This window comes from Schistocerca cancellata, chromosome 2, assembly GCF_023864275.1.
Source record: "Schistocerca cancellata isolate TAMUIC-IGC-003103 chromosome 2, iqSchCanc2.1, whole genome shotgun sequence".
Lineage (NCBI taxonomy): Eukaryota > Metazoa > Arthropoda > Insecta > Orthoptera > Acrididae > Schistocerca > Schistocerca cancellata.
The window spans coordinates 933,546,986-933,566,521 of record NC_064627.1 but is presented as its reverse complement, the minus strand read 5'-3'; the positions used below and the strand labels follow the sequence as shown (position 1 = coordinate 933,566,521).

The following is a 19,536-nucleotide window of genomic DNA, read 5'->3' as shown; positions in this document are numbered from 1 at the left end:
TTAACATAGACAAATGTAATGTATTGCGAATACATAGAAAGAAGGATCCTTTATTGTATGATTATATGATAGCGGAACAAACACTGGTAGCAGTTACTTCTGTAAAATATCTGGGAGTATGCGTGCGGAACGATTTGAAGTGGAATGATCATATAAAATTAATTGTTGGTAAGGCGGGTACCAGGTTGAGATTCATTGGGAGAGTCCTTAGAAAATGTAGTCCATCAACAAAGGAGGTGGCTTACAAAACACTCGTTCGACCTATACTTGAGTATTGCTCATCAGTGTGGGATCCGTACCAGATCGGGTTGACGGAGGAGATAGAGAAGATCCAAAGAAGAGCGGCGCGTTTCGTCACAGGGTTATTTGGTAACCGTGATAGCGTTACGGAGATGTTTAACAAACTCAAGTGGCAGACTCAGCAAGAGAGGCGCTCTGCATCGCGGTGTAGCTTGCTCGCCAGGTTTCGAGAGGGTGCGTTTCTGGATGAGGTATCGAATATATTGCTTCCCCCTACTTATACCTCCCGAGGAGATCACGAATGTAAAATTAGAGAGATTAGAGCGCGCACAGAGGCTTTCAGACAGTCGTTCCTCCCGCGAACCATACGCGACTGGAACAGGAAAGGGAGATAATGACAGTGGCACGTAAAGTGCCCTCCGCCACACACCGTTGGGTGGCTTGCGGAGTATAAATGTAGATGTAGATGTAGATAGCCGTCACCATACAGCAAAAGTACAAAGACTTCAAGCCCAGCTCATGGCAACCGAAAGGTGACGTTGGCAGAGAAAATTGCAAACAATTCTCCAACAATGCCCCTAAGTCTATTTTACCTCCGGGAGATCGAAGATCGACGAAAGGCACTCCATAAACGGTCATCCAGTCCCATGGATACAGTGTGTGACATATCTAGGAGTGGCATGCGACACAAGGGTTTAAGGACCGCATCCAAGACAAAAGACGACGGCCCATGCGCAAGGAGAAGATGCTACAGCCCTTCTTCCTAAGTGATAAACTCGGGACGAGATTGAACACTGTGCAAGGTAACGGTCCTATCTGTTATTCTGTATAGTAGTTCCTCTTGACGGTTGGCCAGCAGCTACCAGCTACGACAGATACAGGTCGTCCAAAATAAAGTTCTCCGATGGACTGTCGACGCACGCATCTTAACAAGTGGTGTCGATATTCATTATGAGGCCTTATTAGAGAAAAGTCAGACAACAAAGTAGACAAGGTGAGGTAAATCACACGACAGATCAGAGGTATAACCACAACACTCTTGAAAGCAAGAGATCGCTTTAAAGTACCAAAATCTCTCTCTAAATGAATGCTAAACATGGTAACATGTAACTAAATGTGGAACAATCAACTATCCTAAATAATTACACAATTGTAAGAGGTAAAACGTCCTCAGATGGTACATGAGAAAACTTTCAAGCGAATAAACGAAGACGCCACCCGTTACCCAGATATACAGGGAGGATCACTAACTATTGCCACCTAGAATAATAGTTGCTGAAAAGTTTGTGGGACAAATATTGAAACGCGTACGTTTCATATGTATTCATTACCAGCGATGGCGAGGCATGACAGAATCTCTTACCAGAGAGTTATTTATCGTTGCTAGTCTGCGCTTGACCGCGCGAGACGACAGTACTGTAGTAGTAGAGCGCGGGAGACGATACCAGTAGCGTGTTGCGAGTCGGCAAGAGCAGTTGCGAGTTGCACTCTGTCGGTAGTAGTCGTAGCGAGTGGACGGTTGTACTGAGCGGGCGTCGGCAAGCGTCGGCGGCGTGCTCTCCCTCCACCTCTGGTCACGGTTCGGGACGAGGTATTTTGTTATAGAAGGTAATGAAGCAGCATTGCGCTCAGCTAATAATATGTTAATTGTAATTAATTTGTTCAAGAATTGCCCCAATAATAATTTTTCTATAAAGTAAATCTTTTAAAGAAAAGTAATCATTTCAATTTAAAGAATTTTTCCACCCTTTTGAAGAAAAAGGTTAATTTCAATTCAAAGAATATTTCCTATGCATTTCCTCCAAGAATCAGAATTAAATATACGCCAGCATTGCACGAAGCTGTGCCAAAAATAAGAGCAGATAGACATACAGTTTTACTGAGGTAAGAATTTATCAGGTTTGATTATTTCACAGGGCCGTAGGTCAGCGCTGCTGTGCCTATAAAATTTATCAGGTTTAATTATTGCTGTTCGGATGTTACATTCAGTTCATGCTTCATTATCTAATTAACATTATTGTGGGTTTAATGAGCAATCTTCATTCCTTAACTTCTGTGTGGAGTTTACACTTGCGCAATTTTTGTTCTTTAATTTTGCAAGGAGGTTACGCTTGGCTCATTTTTAATTATTTCGTAATTTTGTGGGAAGACAACATTTGCCTCATTTACATTTTCACTTGACATTTACTTTCATATTTTTTGCGGGGAGGTTACAATATTGCATAAGACAACGGGAGCCATAATATGACGTTGGTTTTTGTTCGTATGTGGGGTCAGAGATATGAAGGTCAACATTGTTTTTTTTTTTTTTTTTTTTTTTTTTTAATGGGATGCTACAGTTTGATACTTATTTTCTGATAGCAACTATCGAGAAGAATCCAATGACGTGTAACAGTATAAGGTGTTTGAAAGTAAACGAAGGTCACAAAGGTGCGATGAACGTCCATTTATAGAAGGTGTTCGAAGTGATGACCACTGATATCAATATAGTGCTGCAGTCTTCTTATCACGGATTCAGTAGTATTCCTTATCATTTCGGCACTAATGCTCTGACAGTTCTCTCTCGTATGCCATGCAAATAGTAAATATTCGCCGAATACGGCGCCGGCCGAGGTGGCCGAGCGGTTCTAGGCGCTACAGTCTGGAACCGCACGACCGCTACGTTCGCAGGTTCGAATCCTGCCTCGGACATGGATGTGTGTGATGTCCTTAGGTTAGTTAGGTTTAAGTAGTTCTAAGTTCTAGGGGACTGATGACCTCAGTAGTTAAGTCCCATAGTGCTCAGAGCCATTTGAACCATTTTTTTGAACCGAATACGGCGTATCCATCTAACGTGCCATTGACATGTAAATACCATTCGACGGTTTCGCAATACAACACCCCAAATATTTGCTTGGTAGAGTAATTATGGTGTACGCGTACGTGGAGACAGTGCTTGCGCAGCAATCGCCGACATAGTGTAACTGAGGGGGAATAAGCGGAACCAGCCCGCATCCGCCGAGGCAGATGGAAAACCGCCTTAAAAACCATCCACAGGCAGGCCGGCACTCCGGACGCACACTGATAACCAATTCTGTGGTTACATGTAGGAAACTCAGGGAGGCCTTTAGCGGAATATCTGGGCACATAAAACAATGAGAACATTATAACAATTGTCTATTGTCATATAAGAGTAATAGACACTTTTAACAGCTCAATAAATTATACAAAAACAGAGACAGGACCATATACAAAATATCAGCAAATATCTACGTTACTCCATTAATATACTGATTATAAGGTCATATTAAAGCTACTGCGTTTGAAAACACATTTACTTTGTTGGTTGATGTATTGCACTTAACTATTTATTTTTATTGTATTTTAGTGCGTATTTTTAACATTGAATCTTTCTCCTCTCCCCTAGGACGCTTTACCCAACAACGCAGCCTACGAGCACAGATTTTTTATCACCAGAATAACGATTACGAATTTGCCCTTCTCTCAGTCAACAACTTGGTCTATTACTACTTTTTATGTCCCTGAATCTCGGAAATTCGTAGCAAAAGGCCAGTTAAAACTCTCATCAGATTTTTTCCCTTATATTCCTACATTATTTCTGACATCAGTCCAACAATTGGTAATTACAAGCAACACGCACAAAACTAGAACAGTGTAGATTACAAGCTATTCGTACCTTTGTCTCTTTTCATTGCTTCTTTTCCACTTCTCAGGTTGCCGAATTCTCTTCCTGGCTTTCCCTCCTGTGGCTGGTGAAACAATTTGTTCCATTTCACTCACTTAAAAGGTAAGTATTGGCAGTAATACTGTAAAAAAATGCTTCAAAACATGAAGTACAGGTTAGCACGTGTTAGTGTCTGTCACAGACTGTCGCCATGTCTGATTTTGGCAGCCACGTGATCTTATACGGTATTACCATTGGTTCAAATCGGCTTGTTCATCAAATGTCCGTATTTGATACCAAGCTCTTGTGTAGGTGTCCACGTCTGAAGTGAACAGTGAACTTCAACGAGTAATTTATCAGATTTACGTTCATTTATGAAACAAACGGACTTCACCAATGAAAAGAGCGGAAAATTTCCTATCGGAATCGACTGCTAACTCAATTTCGACCAGGAGGTCAGATGTCCGGGTTTGATATTAGGCTACTCAATGTAACTGATGCAGAATAAGGGGAACCAGCCCGCATCCGCCGAGGCAGATGGAAACCCGCCTTAAAAACCATACACAGCCTGGCCGGCACACCGAACCTCGACACAACTCCGCCGGGCGGATTCGTGCCAGGGACCGACACGCCTTCCCTCTCGGGAAGCAGCGCGTTAGACCGCCCGGCTAGCCGGGCGGGTCACCGTAATTTGGTATATATGGTAATGCGTTGATACGGAACAACTTTACGATGGAAAGAGATTAATTCCAATTTGGCCAACAGGAAGAAAGGCGGATAGAAATGTTTCCATGTGTGATGTATTAGGAACGGGACGTGTGCAGAAAAGGCTAAACAAGTGAGAAAGGCATAATGACTTACACAATTTCTACAATGTGAGCACTGTTGGCCAAAATTTGAACAATTTTTATTTATTTATTTATTTTTTTATTTTATTTTATTGTATTTTATTTTACTTTTTTTTTTTTTTTTTTTTGCAGGTTACCACATTAACACATTAGCGTATCTACCAACTATTCCTGCCATACTTCAGTTATAAAAACCCGCTGATACGCTCCCACAGACTACTGTGCCGTAATTTATGGGACTTCAGAGACCTATGTGTACACTGTAAGTAGGCTGTTCATGTTTTCTTATTGGCAACGTTACGTAGCGCTCTGTATGAAAATCACTGGCTGTGCTGTGTGCAGTATGTGGCTAGTTTGCATTGTTGTCTGCCATTGTAGTGTTGGGCAGCGGCAGGTGGATGTGAACAGCGCGTAGTATTGCGCAGTTGGAGGTGAGCCGCCAGCAGTGGTGGATGTGGGGAGAGAGATGGCGGAGTTTTGTAATTTGTCATGAACTGCTATATATATTATGACTATTAAGGTAAATACATTGTTTGTTCTCTATTAATATCTTTCATTTGCTAACTATCCCTATCAGTAGTTAGTGCCTTCCGTAGTTTGAATCTTTTATTTAGCTGGCTGTAGTGGCGCTCGCTGTATTGCAGTAGTTCCAGTAACGAAGATTTTTGTGAGGTAAGTGATTTGTGAAAGGTATAGTTTAATGTTACTCAGGGCCATTCTTTTGCAGGGATGTTTGATAGTCAGATTGCGATGCGCTAAAAATATTGTGTGTCAGTTTAAACACAGTCTTGTATAAATTGTTCTAAGGGAACGTTTCATATGTCGACCCTTAGCCTAGGATACCTCACTGGAATCTTCTGACTTTTTCTTGTAGTTTGTGTATTTAGTGTAGCTTTTGTTTATTGCTAGCGCGTAATTATAGAGAGAATTTCCTTGGTAGTTGTCGTTTTTCATTGTTGCACAGTAAAACAGTTGTGGCATGCATGTAGATTTGCACCAAGTATTTCGCACAGCTGCGCTTGCAATTAACTAGATATTATTTTCAGTTCTATGTTAATGTGTTCTCTTATTTTTGCTCTTCAAATTGTGTTTTTTTTTGTGTTGTCGTGTGAAATATTGTGACAATAATGGCGTGTGAAAAACGTAATACTAGGCTCCAAAGTAAACTGAGAAATGACAGTGAAGACGAAAGCAGTGTGTTAGCGCCACCGAGTAATGAATTAACTAATGTTGAAAGTAGTAATTTGGTAATTGTACATAGGGAAATGGAGCGGGCTGCAAACAGTGGTGTAGACAGTGAAACAATTAGTCAACAGGGAAGCATTATCGATCGATCGGTCGGCAACAGCTCCCCTCAGGAATCCGAAATGACAGAACACAATATTGCAAATACTGTAGACTTAGGTTTTGCGTCCTCACCGTTTTCTCAAATGAGTCAAGACACATTTTCTGCTTGTCAAAATATGAATGTTGCTGGTGCAAATGCACTGCCGAAAAGCGTAGAGGAACAGATTCCAGACACTAATGCATTTTTATTACAATTAATGCAACAAATGGGACAAAATCTTCAAAAGTTAGACACAATGGAACAAAATCAGAGACAAACACAGCAAAAGCTTCAAAAGTTAGACACAATGGAACAAAATCAGAGACAAACACAGCAAAAGCTTCAAAAGTTAGACACAATGGAACAATACCAGAGACAAACACAGCAACAGTTAGACACAGTGGAACAAAATCTTAAAAAGTTAGACACAGTGGAACAAAATCTTAAAAAGTTAGACACAGTGGAACAAAATCTTAAAAAGTTAGACACAATGGAACAAAATCTTCAAAAGTTAGACACCACACTTGAACAAACACGTGAAGATTTAACTACTGAGTTACATAACATCGAATCGAAATGTCAAAAAATCTGTAATGACGTAAAAACACAAATTTGTGAGCATTTCCAACCTATTTTTTCGCGTCATGAAAATGCATTACAGAATCACGAAGCAGCCATAAAAGAACTGCAAACTATTGTTCATGAAAATCATGAGACCTTGCAAGCTAAAATTGACTCAGTTGCATCTACCGATTCGGTTACGCAACTTGCAAAAACTCAGGAAAATTTAAAGGACACAGTAGATACCCTGAAAATTGGTTCAGAAAGACACATGGAGGAAATAAGTACACTATCGGAGAAAGTAGCCGAACTTTCGGATCAGGTCACTAACTTATCTACAAAGGTAGATGATGATCTGAATGACACAAGACCCATAGCCTTCACTGACACAGAAGAGTATGAACAAATAAGAAAATTCAAACAAAATCAAAATCAAATCAATACACAGTACAAAAGAGAAATCCGGGAAGTACAAGATCAGTTGACACAGGTAATACAAGAATTACGTATTTCAGAGGACACTCGCGCCCCAATACAGGAAGAGGGACATAGAAATACGGAAAAGCCACAAAATAATAACACAGGGCATTTCGGTAATTATGAAAGGAATTGGCAACGTACACCGAATTTTGAGATGGAACCGCCGACACGACGTAACAATGACCGATATGCTACTCGCTCAAATGGCTCTGAGCACTATGGGACTCAACTGCTGTGGTCATAAGTCCCCTAGAACTTAGAACTACTTAAACCTAACTAACCTAAGGACATCACACACATCCATTCCCGAGGCAGGATTCGAACCTGCGACCGTAGCGGTCGTGCGGTTCCAGACTGTAGCGCCTTTAACCGCTCGGCCACTCCGGCTGGCATGCTACTCGCCAACACGATGATTTTGACTATAAGCTGTTCATTACTACACGTAAATTCAAAACGTTTAAGAATTCTGCGAACGACATTCATCCACAAGCGTGGCTCCATCAATTCTCTCATTGTTTCCCTCCCAACTGGTCATTGGAGCACAAGTTAGAATTTATGTGTGGCTACTTAGAGAATGAACCAGCTGTAAGAATGCAATTGGTCATTCACGATTGCCACAGTGAAGGAGAATTTTACCATGCCTTCCTCTCAGCATATTGGTCTCAAGCCACACAAGACCGAGTAAAACATGGCATCATAATGATGAAACATTTCGAACAATCTGAATTTTCCAGTCTTGTGAAATATTTTGAAGACATGTTGCACAAGAATCAGTACCTGTCAAACCCATACAGCCCGTCAGAACTCATCCGCATTTGCTTAATCAAATTACCTGAACATTTATGGCATATTATTTTGGCAGGACGTTGCAAAGACGACATTGAAGCTTTTCAGGGACTCTTACAAGAATTAGAAATTGACACAGACAGTCGCGGGATGCGAAGACAGGATAACAATCACTACAGGTCACATCCGTCACAATTCCGTGACGACAGAAATAATAAATGGCCACGACAAGCCTATTCTTACAACGTAAATCGTGACCAAAACAGACACCACCCATATGACAACCACTGGCAGAGTAATACACTCCGGGAAATTGAAATAAGAACACCGTGAATTCATTGTCCCAGGAAGGGGAAACTTTATTGACACATTCCTGGGGTCAGATACATCACATGATCACACTGACAGAACCACAGGCACATAGACACAGGCAACAGAGCATGCACAATGTCGGCACTAGTACAGTGTATATCCACCTTTCGCAGCAATGCAGGCTGCTATTCTCCCATGGAGACGATCGTAGAGATGCTGGATGTAGTCCTGTGGAACGGCTTGCCATGCCATTTCCACCTGGCGCCTCAGTTGGACCAGCGTTCGTGCTGGACGTGCAGACCGCGTGAGACGACGCTTCATCCAGTCCCAAACATGCTCAATGGGGGACAGATCCAGAGATCTTGCTGGCCAGGGTAGTGGACTTACACCTTCTAGAGCACGTTGGGTGGCACGGGATACATGCGGACGTGCATTGTCCTGTTGGAACAGCAAGTTCCCTTGCCGGTCTAGGAATGGTAGAACGATGGGTTCGATGACGGTTTGGATGTACCGTGCACTATTCAGTGTCCCCTCGACGATCACCAGTGGTGTACGGCCAGTGTAGGAGATCGCTCCCCACACCATGATACCGGTTGTTGGCCCTGTGTGCCTCGGTCGTATGCAGTCCTGATTGTGGCGCTCACCTGCACGGCGCCAAACACGCATACGACCATCATTGGCACCAAGGCAGAAGCGACTCTCATTGCTGAAGACGACACGTCTCCATTCGTCCCTCCATTCACGCCTGTCGCGACACCACTGGAGGCGGGCTGCACGATGTTGGGGCGTGAGCGGAAGACGGCCTAACGGTGTGTGGGACCGTAGCCCAGCTTCATGGAGACGGTTGCGAATGGTCCTCGCCGATACCCCAGGAGCAACAGTGTCCCTAATTTGCTGGGATGTGGCGGTGCGGTCCCCTACAGCACTGCGAAGGATCCTACGGTCTTGGCGTGCATCCGTGCGTCGCTGCGGTCCGGTCCCAGGTCGACGGGCACGTGCACCTTCCGCCGACCACTGGCGACAACATCGATGTACTGTGGAGACCTCACGCCCCACGTGTTGAGCAATTCGGCGGTACGTCCACCCGGCCTCCCGCATGCCCACTATACGCCCTCGCTCAAAGTCCGTCAACTGCACATACGGTTCATGTCCACGCTGTCGCGGCATGCTACCAGTGTTAAAGACTGCGATGGAGCTCCGTATGCCACGGCAAACTGGCTGACACTGACGGCGGCGGTGCACAAATGCTGCGCAGCTAGCGCCATTCGACGGCCAACACCGCGGTTCCTGGTGTGTCCGCTGTGCCGTGCGTGTGATCATTGCTTGTACAGCCCTCTCGCAGTGTCCGGAGCAAGTATGGTGGGTCTGACACACCGGTGTCAATGTGTTCTTTTTTCCATTTCCAGGAGTGTAGTTACAGAGAGAGATCGCATTTCCGTAGTAATGAATATGACAGACCCAATCGTAGAAACAGACAATTTGGCAACCAGAACTATTATTATCACGGGAGACAGAATAACGTTAGACAAAATGGTCCAGCAAGCAGTTATGATTCAGGGAGAAATTCTCCACCATGTGACCGACAAGAAAGAAACTACAGGAACTACCGACATGACGACAGACGATATGATTGTAACGACAGACCTGAACTGCATCAGAACTTGCGGGATTTAAACAGAGCAGCGCATTTTCGTCACGGTGAATTTGTAGAAGTTAGGTCTCCAAATCCCAATAACGACGCGCGCCAACAAAGGAACAGACAATGACACGCACCACAGGCTGCCGCCTGCGCCGGCTGGCTCAGAGAAAAATAACATAGACGCTAACCTTGAGAAAAATTTTAGCACTCCTCACCGACGTATACCACATGATAATTGCGTTAAAGTTGAAACTCTGCGTACTAGGAAGAGTAAAGGTATACACCACATTTCACATGTAAAACCGTTTATTGAAAGATAATCTGCTTTTAACTTTGTCTTTGCCATAAAACGTTTGACTTCACGTTACTAGTATGCTTTAGAAACTGTTACCATGCAACAATGTTTAAAGTTAAATATCCAGTCAAGAACCAAGAGAACTTATTTAAACAGAAATTACGAATGCATTGTTATTGTGAACAGACGTCACAGTGTTATTGTGTGTGTGCATTCTTGCTTGTTAGTTGCACGATTACATAATGACTATAAGGCTCACATACTTAGAATATTTACCAGTACTGCTAATGAGATTTTAATGCAAAATTTTGGTTTACTTGAAAATACATTCTGAATTAAAGTACTTTCTGGGAGATACCAGATGACACAGTGGTTAGTTAATGTGACAGCTACACGATTTTATCACGACGCTACTAATGCAGGGGGGTACACGCCTACTTTGTGTACCATGTGTTTGGCAAGCACAAGGAGCCCTAGCTAATATGGTATTTGCTTATACAACTTTACACATCGGTACCATATTTCTCTAACACATAATTACACAGCTATCTGATCATTTAACTGAGAGATAAACTTTTTTTTACATCAGTGACACATGTTTACGCAATTACACCGTTGGATAACTTCACACTTACGAAATTGTATTTTGTCTGTACTGTGTGAACTGTTCATATTTTTTCAGACCCATTGTGATACTATGAGAGCTTTGAATGATGTATTTGGTATGAGATCATGATTTTTAAAGTACGTTTGAGGTAGATGACACTACTGAAATGAGCAGAGAATTTTCTTTAGGTTTTGAAATTATTGCAAAAAGCTACGACGTTTTTGAGATTTGACTGAGGTGTTATGATGTTATTTTTACGACAACGATGTGTATTATGCTGTTGAGGTACGTTTATGATCAATAAGCCGAGGTTATATGAGGAATTTGATTATGCTACATACTTATTAAGATGAAATATTGAAAAAGTGTCGACGAATATGTATATCTGTAGTAAGGTAAGGAGTAATGAATAGTGGTTAGGGACTCTGATTTATGAAAAGGATGTTGGAAACCAAGAAACGTACTTTAAGAGTTATGAAATGTATGTAAATGCGTGAATGTAGCACAATGCCGACGAAAATTTTTTGGACACTGTTATATCAATAGCATTTGGTTTCTACAGATTTGTAACGCAAATTCTTGACCTGTGAAATATTTTTATATGAGACTGTCACTGTAGGGGAAACTGCTGTCGTAAATATTTCCGTAAGAAAGTTAAGTGACCACCTGCACGTAATGCATCGTGGGCGCCCAGCTGTGCGACAGATGCCCGAAAAAAAAAAGACTCGTCAGAAGCACAGGTAGAAAAAAAGAAAGGGGAGGCCATTGTCCTCGCTATTGACATTTCCTTGTTGAAAGCATAGTGTGGAGCTCGTAATTTATGATATTTACTGAAATGCCTAATGAAATGATGAGAAATATTTTTATGTCTATACACCTGATTATGACTACTGTCTCTGTGGTTGAGAGATTTTTCTACTAACTTATGAAATGCCTCATGACTACTGAATGATGTTCTTATGCTTTACTTTGTACATAATTGCTTATTTCATTTAATATCTGGTTTCCAGCTGTGTTGCAGCATTAGTTTTATAAAATAAACTTAGATGCATTTGCTAATGTGAACACTTTCTGTCAACAGATCTATTAAATGATAATTTTGTAATCCACATTCTTTAAAAAAGGAGCACTTGGAAAGGAAAGAACAATAAGAAGGGACTAATAACAGTAACTGCATCTATAATTTTCTTTTCAACTACTTGGTAATATTTTTTGTAGAATTAGTTGTTGTGGTGCACCACTTTAATTACATAGACATTAAGATGTGAATATGCATTTCCCTTGTCTGCATTATTGTCTTTAGTGTAATGTTTTTTCTGCTAGAGCTATGTCATGTTTAGATATAAGTTGCTGCTGCTGTTTGCCAGGCATAGTGTTACTGAATTTGATGTTGTATTACGCTGTTAAGCTAGTTTTACTACTAATTTATTTTTCTTGTTTCCTGCACAGTGCCTTATATTAGTTGTAGTACTGCAATTGCTTTGCCTATTTAAAATTTTTGTCCTTGATGTTTGTGTTAATTGTTTTATGCTGTTGCATTGCCTCGTCCCTTAGTTTAGCATCTGAGCTCAGTAGATTTAAGTTAGCTTAAGAAGGGGTAGACTATATAAGAAACTAACTATGATGAATTGGACGAAGTGCATTAAGAAGCTATAAGAAAATAGTTTGGCCAAAAAAGTAGTGCACAGTGGAGAAAAACTATTTTTGAAAGAGGATGTGAACAGAATACAGAAAGCATGCTTGGATAGGATGTTTTTTTGGCTGGAGCAAATGTTGAAATAAGAGGGACAATATATGGAATGAAGTTTAGGGTTGGACTGCAGTACCAAATGTTACACTGAAAACAAACCCTGTCCTTTCCTTTTGTGTTATCCCACTATGTGTTTGTGTACCCTTGTGTATTTGTTTTCTTCCTGTCTCTGTGTAGTTTCATAGATTTTTTTCTTCTTTTAATATTAAGCTACATTCACTATGATGAGGAATACTGTTATCCTCAAATATAATTGGCATTAATAATATGTTATTTACCTTGTAAATATGCTTAGACATTATTTATTCTGTTTTGTTTTAATGCTCATGTGTAAAGTGGATGTTTCAATAATTATTCTGATCTTTTATGTATGTACTTATGTCATAATTCCTGTAACACTGATGTATATGTTTATTTCTATTCTGTTGTAAAGCCTGTACTACAAATGTTATCTGTATTGTTATGTTCTTTAATGATGTATTTTGTACCTTTGTAATTGTATTCTCATGTTATAATATTGTAATTGACACCAGTTCATCAAATTAAGTAACGTGTAAGCATTCATTTCACTGCACACATTTCTGTTGGTCATAGTAACGCACAATATGTAAGAAGTTGGGACTGTTAGTGTTTGCACGTGTGTTACTAATTCAGCAAGGGACTGGATAACAGCATTGCTGGTTCTAAGGACAATTCCAAAAACTTCGTGAGTGTACAAGTGGTGATTATGGACTTGCTATCTTATCCGCAAGACTCTTCAATGGTGATTGTGCACCTGCACAGTCGCAACACATGGCTGCTGGCCATCTCTACAAGGACTACAGTGGGTCTACACCTTTGCTGACTCACCAATACCATTATTTCTACAAGGACTGCAGTGGGTCTGCACCTCTGGTGGCCCACCAATACCACAATCTCTACCAGGACTACAGTGGGTCTACTCTGTGATGACCTGCCTACTAATATTCATCAACTTCGACTGACTCTGCTGTGGGTTTGCTCTGTTGTGGCCCATTACCTGTCAGCATGTCAAGAGTCAGCACTGTGTTTCAGTTGGAAGGACAACACTACTCCTTCTAGACTGCATGGAAATCCACTACTTCCGTGTGCATTGTCTTTTACTGCTCAGACTTAGAAAAAAAAAAACACTGAAATTTTACTGTGATGAACAATCTGGACTGTCTTTATGGACTGTGAGAAAATTTTAGCTTTTGACCAACATTGTATCAATAAGTGTGTGCATTTGATTTCTTGGTTATTGTAATTATGAAAAATTTTATCAAATCATTACTGGCCACTGCCCAAAAAAATTTGTAAAATTTTTTGTGGGGAGCATGGGGGCTATGTAAGTAGGCTGTTCATGTTTTCTTATTGGCAACGTTACGTAGCGCTCTATATGAAAATCACTGGCTGTGCTGTGTGCAGTATGTGGCTAGTTTGCATTGTTGTCTGCCATTGTAGTGTTGGGCAGCGGCAGGTGGATGTGAACAGCGCGCAGCATTGCGCAGTTGGAGGTGAGCCGCCAGCAGTGGTGGATGTGGGGAGAGAGATGGAGGAGTTTTGTAATTTGTCATGAACTGCTATATATATTATGACTATTAAGGTAAATACATTGTTTGTTCTCTATTAATATCTTTCATTTGCTAACTATCCCTATCGGTAGTTAGTGCCTTCCGTAGTTTGAATCTTTTATTTAGCTGGCAGTAGTGGCGCTCGCTGTATTGCAGTAGTTCCAGTAACGAAGATTTTTGTGAGGTAAGTGATTTGTGAAAGGTATAGTTTAATGTTACTCAGGGCCATTCTTTTGCAGGGATGTTTGATAGTCAGATTGCGTTGCGCTAAAAATATTGTGTGTCAGTTTAAGCACAGTCTTGTATAAATTGTTCTAAGGGGACGTTTCAACACATCTGATGACACATGCCTCCGGAAAACTACCAAGGATTCTAACATTCTGCGTGGTGTCTGTTTGTTCTAAGTCGTGTCTCCCTACCACTTTCGCGCAACGGCGGTCTGAGCATGTTTTTTGGGGAATTGACTGGTTTGAACCTGGGACCTCCTGCTGGTAAGGAGACGTCAGACCACACATGACATGTAGAGTCGACTAGCGATGACATAACCAAATACTTAATGATTTAAGCGTCAGCTCCACTGCACTCCCTGTAAAGGAATCTTAATACTGACTAAATTTCGTGGAAGGGGTTCAAGGCTTTCCTATTTTCAATTACCTGGTAAAATAACGTCGAGAAAGTAGTTAAGTTTACCATTGGAATTTTTATTCTACTCACAAAACAATGTTTATAAATTGCACTATTGATAAAAGGAAATATTTTAATACAGGATGATAAAAACCAACTGCGTTCAACAAAAATGTGAACGAATATTCCTTGAATGGGTTTCCAAGTTCTATAATGGATCGAAGGATGACCTATGCCATATCACATCTATAATCTAGGTTTAAATTAAGTTTCATAAAAGAGAAAATTATCAGAATTGTCTACAGTGACCCTCAATTATCTTTAATTACTTATTTAACTTGTCGTAAATTACAGTGGCTGATGTGGCTTCTCAATAATTATATAACAGAAAAATCATCGCGTTTCAGATTTTAACTTCTAATAGCAAATGTGTATACCACGAAGTTTAATTGACGATCGACACTAGTACTATGTAAAAAGGGGGTGTAACAGATGAGACTTCTGCAGTTCTGAGTGAAGCCTTATGCGCTCTTATGCAGCATCGCGTGCATTGATTACCTTGTCGTTGGTTAGGCAGTGTCAAGGGGGGGGGGGGGGGGGGGGCGGCGGCGCAGCACCACACATCTCGACGTCTCGGAAGCAACTTTTTCTAACTTCTCCTTACTACAATTTACCGAAGTTGGTTTAAGAAAAGTATCTGGCTGTGTTTTCAACTGACCAATCAGGGTCTCAATGTTAACCTTAAACTCCGACTATAAAAATTCTGTCTATCCAATGGGAAACATTATACTTTTCGTGGTAGGGCAATGTTTTTAATGTTTGCTATGTAACAGAGACGCGCAGAGTCTCACGCTAAAACTTGCAGCTGGTGTGGCCCTTTTAGTGTTATCGTAAGATCTATACTGTTCTTCTGGAGGGCTCTACCTTTTAACATGGGCTGGGGGGTGGTCTTGGCGGTCGGCTGGGACATGGGTGTCCGTCCCTTATCGTAGGGCCTCGTAGCCTACACGACTCTGCTCTCGGCTTCTGTTCTCGTTTCTCCCCACGGAACTGCGTGTGTTTCACGGTGGGAAGGTATGACATGCATTTAAGTGTTCTTGTGTTAGTCTGTGGTATTCCATTTGCTCACTCGTTGATCGTATTACTTTGGTTAATTTAATGTCAGGATTTATTTGGAACTATGTGACATACTGTCGGATTTGCTATCATGTCAGGGTTTTCATGGAAGGTGTTGCATTTGCCTGACACCTTACAGGATTCATCCAATCTATACCACCCTTAATCACTGTTGTACTGTGTTCCAAATTTGAATCAACACACTATCAAGCCGGTGGTCATAACGTTTTGGTACACAGTGTGGATAGCAGTGTATGTAGTGTATGAACGTAGATATACAGACGCTCGTATATATTCCGTTCCTAACAATTACGAACAAATCTTGCTTGGAATCTCTGAAGGTCAATTATTAATGTAACTGTCTTCAGTGTTGATGGCAGGTCCCATCTTGACAGCATTTCTGATTCCAAGAATGAGTGCTCGGGATTAGGGCTGCGACCAAAAAGCCAGTAGCAACTAATAATATATAAATAAACAGAATATAAGCAGTAAAGTGTAACTACATGACTAACATTTCTAGAAGAAAATGTTAGAATGATTACAGCAGGCACGGAGCAGACAGTAATACCCAAAAAGTGCATTGCTCACTAAAAGAAGTTTACTAGTATTAAACATATGCCTTAGTTTGAGGAAGAAATTTGTGATAATTTTCACCAGTTATTGGTATATTTTGAGATCTAGTGAAGCCATCTGACTGTGTTAATTACAAATGGTTCAAATGGCTCTGAGCACTATGCGACTTAACTTCTGAGATCATCAGTCCCTAGAACTTAGAACTACTTAAACCTAACTAACCTAAGGAAATCACACACATCCATACCCAAGGCAGGATTCGAACCTGCGACCGTAGCGATCGCGCGGTTCCAGACAGTAGCGCCTAGAACCACTCGGCCACTCCGGCCGGCAGTTACAAGAACTGTTAAATAAATTATAATATTATGGTGTAACAGGGAATGTCGCAGAATGGTTAAAATTTCTCCACTTTAGCAGGAAACAAATGTCCTGTATTAGCTATGTCATCATGTAACAGAGAACTAGTTACACGTAGTTTCCCACAATGTTCCATTTTATGGCCCTTAGTTTTATTGGCCTTCCACCAGAAACTTTACCACATGCAAAGTCTTTTTATTTGTAGATTATACAAACATTGCAATAAATAGGAAATCAAAAATAGTTTCAGACAGATGGGTTAGTGAAACTCTCGTGGATATTAATAAATTGATACTAGCCAATTACTTGTTATTATATTCTGAAAAGGCTTACAGCTGCCGGCCGTGGTGGCCGAGAGGCTCTAGGCACTTCAGTCCGGAACCGCTCTGCTGCTACAGTCGCAGGTTCGAATCCTGTCTCGGGCATGGATGTGTGTAATGTCCTTAGGTTAGTTAGGTTTAAGTAGTTCTAAGTTCTAGGGGACCTCAGATGTTAAGCCCTATAGTGCTCAGAGCCATTTGAGCCATTTTTGAGCTTACAGCTCGGAACTTATAAGAGATTTTCTTCCAATGTATGTTTAAATTATGACAACTAGTAGACAAAAGAAGTTGAACGTGTTAAACTCATGGGACTACAATTTGATGATAAATTCAGTTGGCAGAACGTACCACAGAACTACCGATACGCCAATACAAAACTTTGCAATTCGGATGGTGTGAGACATAGATGGTATCAAAGTAACAACTTGGGATAACTCATCAAGCCAAGCCAAAGATTTCAAAATTTAGAGGCATGTATCACGCTCGGGCATTCAGCGGCTGCAGTGGGGAGGAGCGAGTGACAAAAGACAGGTCAGTGCAAAGTCTGAAAGTTGTACATTCAGTAGGTCGTAACTGCATACTGTCACAATCATGGATCAAATTTTCGCTCGAGATTGATTGTGGGGCCTGATATCTTGCAAGAGTCAAGTTGGTGATGTTTTCTCGTCAGAGTTGAAGGTGTTGGCACTGGAGGTGAGTTCGTGGCGAATGTCATTAAACTAGTCAGAAGACTGAAACTTCCTGGTAGATTAAAACTGTGTGCCGGACCGAGACTCGAACTCGGGACCTTTCCCTTTCGCGGGAAAGTGCTCTACCAACGGAGCTACCCATGTACGACTCACGTCCCGTCCTCACAGCTTTAATTACGCCAGTACCTCGTCTCCTACCTTCCAAACTTCGCAGAAGGTGTCCTGCATACCTTGCAGAACTAGCACTCCTGGAAGAAAGGATATTGCGGAGACATGGCTTAGCCACAGCCTAGGGGATGTTTTCAGAATGAAATTTTCACTCTGCAGGGGAGTGTGTGCTGATAAGAAACTTCCTGGCAGGTTAAAACTGTGTGCCGGGCCGAGACTCGAACTCGTAGGTATGCAGGAGACCTTCTGCGAAGTTTGGAAGGTAGGAGACGAGGTACTGGCGGAATTAAAGCTGTGAGGACGGGGCGTGAGTCCTGCTTGGGTAGCTCAGTTGGTAGAGCACTTGCCCACAAAAGGCAAAGGTCCCGAGTTCAAGTCTCGGCCTGGCACACAGTTTTAATCTGCCAGGAAGTTTTATATCAGCGCGCACTTCGCTGCAGAGTGAAAATTTCATTTCGGAAACGTCCCCTAGGCTTTGGCTAAGCCATGTCCCCGCAATATCCTTTCTTCCAGGAGTGCTAGTTCTGCAAGGTATGCAGGAGAGCTTTTGCGAAGTTTGGAATGTAGGAGACGAACTCAATTGCTAGAGCACTTGCCCGCGAAAGGCAAAGGTCCCGAGTTCGAATCTCGGCCCGGCACACAGTTTTAATCTCCGAGGTAGTTTCATATCAGCGCATACTCCACGGCAGAGTGAAAATGTCATTCTGCGAACATCCTCTAGGCTGTGGCTAAGCCATGTCTCCGCAATATCCTTTCTTCCAGGAGTGCTAGTTCTGCAAGGTATGCAGGAGAGCTTTTGCGAAGTTTGGAAGGTAGGAGACGAGGTACTGGCGGAATTAAAGCTGTGAGGACGGGGCGTGAGTCGTGCTTGGGTAGCTCAGTTGGCAGAGCACTTGCCCACGAAAGGCAAAGGTCCCGAGTTCGAGTCTCGGCCCGGCACACAGTTTTAATCTGCCAGGAAGTTTTATATCGGCGCGCACTTCGCTGCAGAGTGAAAATTTCATTCTAGTCAGAAGACTGTTGAAGAGAAAGTTGGGCTGTTGGCAGATTCTACGATGTCCTCCTTGAGACCCACGCTGAGCCAGTACCACAGGTGGGGAGTCTCGATGTCAGGACCAGAAGACAGGCGAGGGGAGCGGCGCGCCGGCCGGCCGGCCGTGGTCCCGCTACGGAGGTACGGAGGAACGCCGTGTTCCAGGTCGGGGCGCCATTCCAGTTCCACAGCCAGGAACTCAGACACACACTCCACTAACAGCCCCCACTTGTTTTCCCACTCAGCTGCACGGTCACTCCGTTACTTGAACAGGTTTTCTCAGGATGGTCACGGCTGCCTGTCGAGCTGCTGATCCGCACTCGAGTCTGTAAAACGCAGAGCGCGCTGCTGTAGCCGCTGAGACATCCGAATCGAATTTGGAAGCAGCTCTGCTCAGAGCCCTGGCCAGATCGCTCGATTACTATCTGGGCAGTGTCCCGACACCAGTGTGCTACTAGTGCAGTGGTTCCCAATCTGGGCAGGGGGGGGGGGGGGGGGAGTAATTCCCCCTAAGGGGTAAAATTAAATTTTCTGAGGGGCGGAATCTAACCGATTCGATTCTGTTTCAGTCTCGAA

The 19,536-nt window shown here is 42.3% G+C and overlaps 1 non-coding gene across 1 annotated transcript; it reads left to right on the top strand.

The window, feature by feature from the left end:
• Positions 1 to 18,242: 18,242 nt before the first annotated feature.
• Positions 18,243 to 18,317, top strand: Trnal-caa (transfer RNA leucine (anticodon CAA)). Its single transcript has one exon. It is a non-coding gene; the product is annotated as a tRNA-Leu (tRNA).
• The last annotated feature ends 1,219 nt before the right edge of the window (positions 18,318 to 19,536 follow it).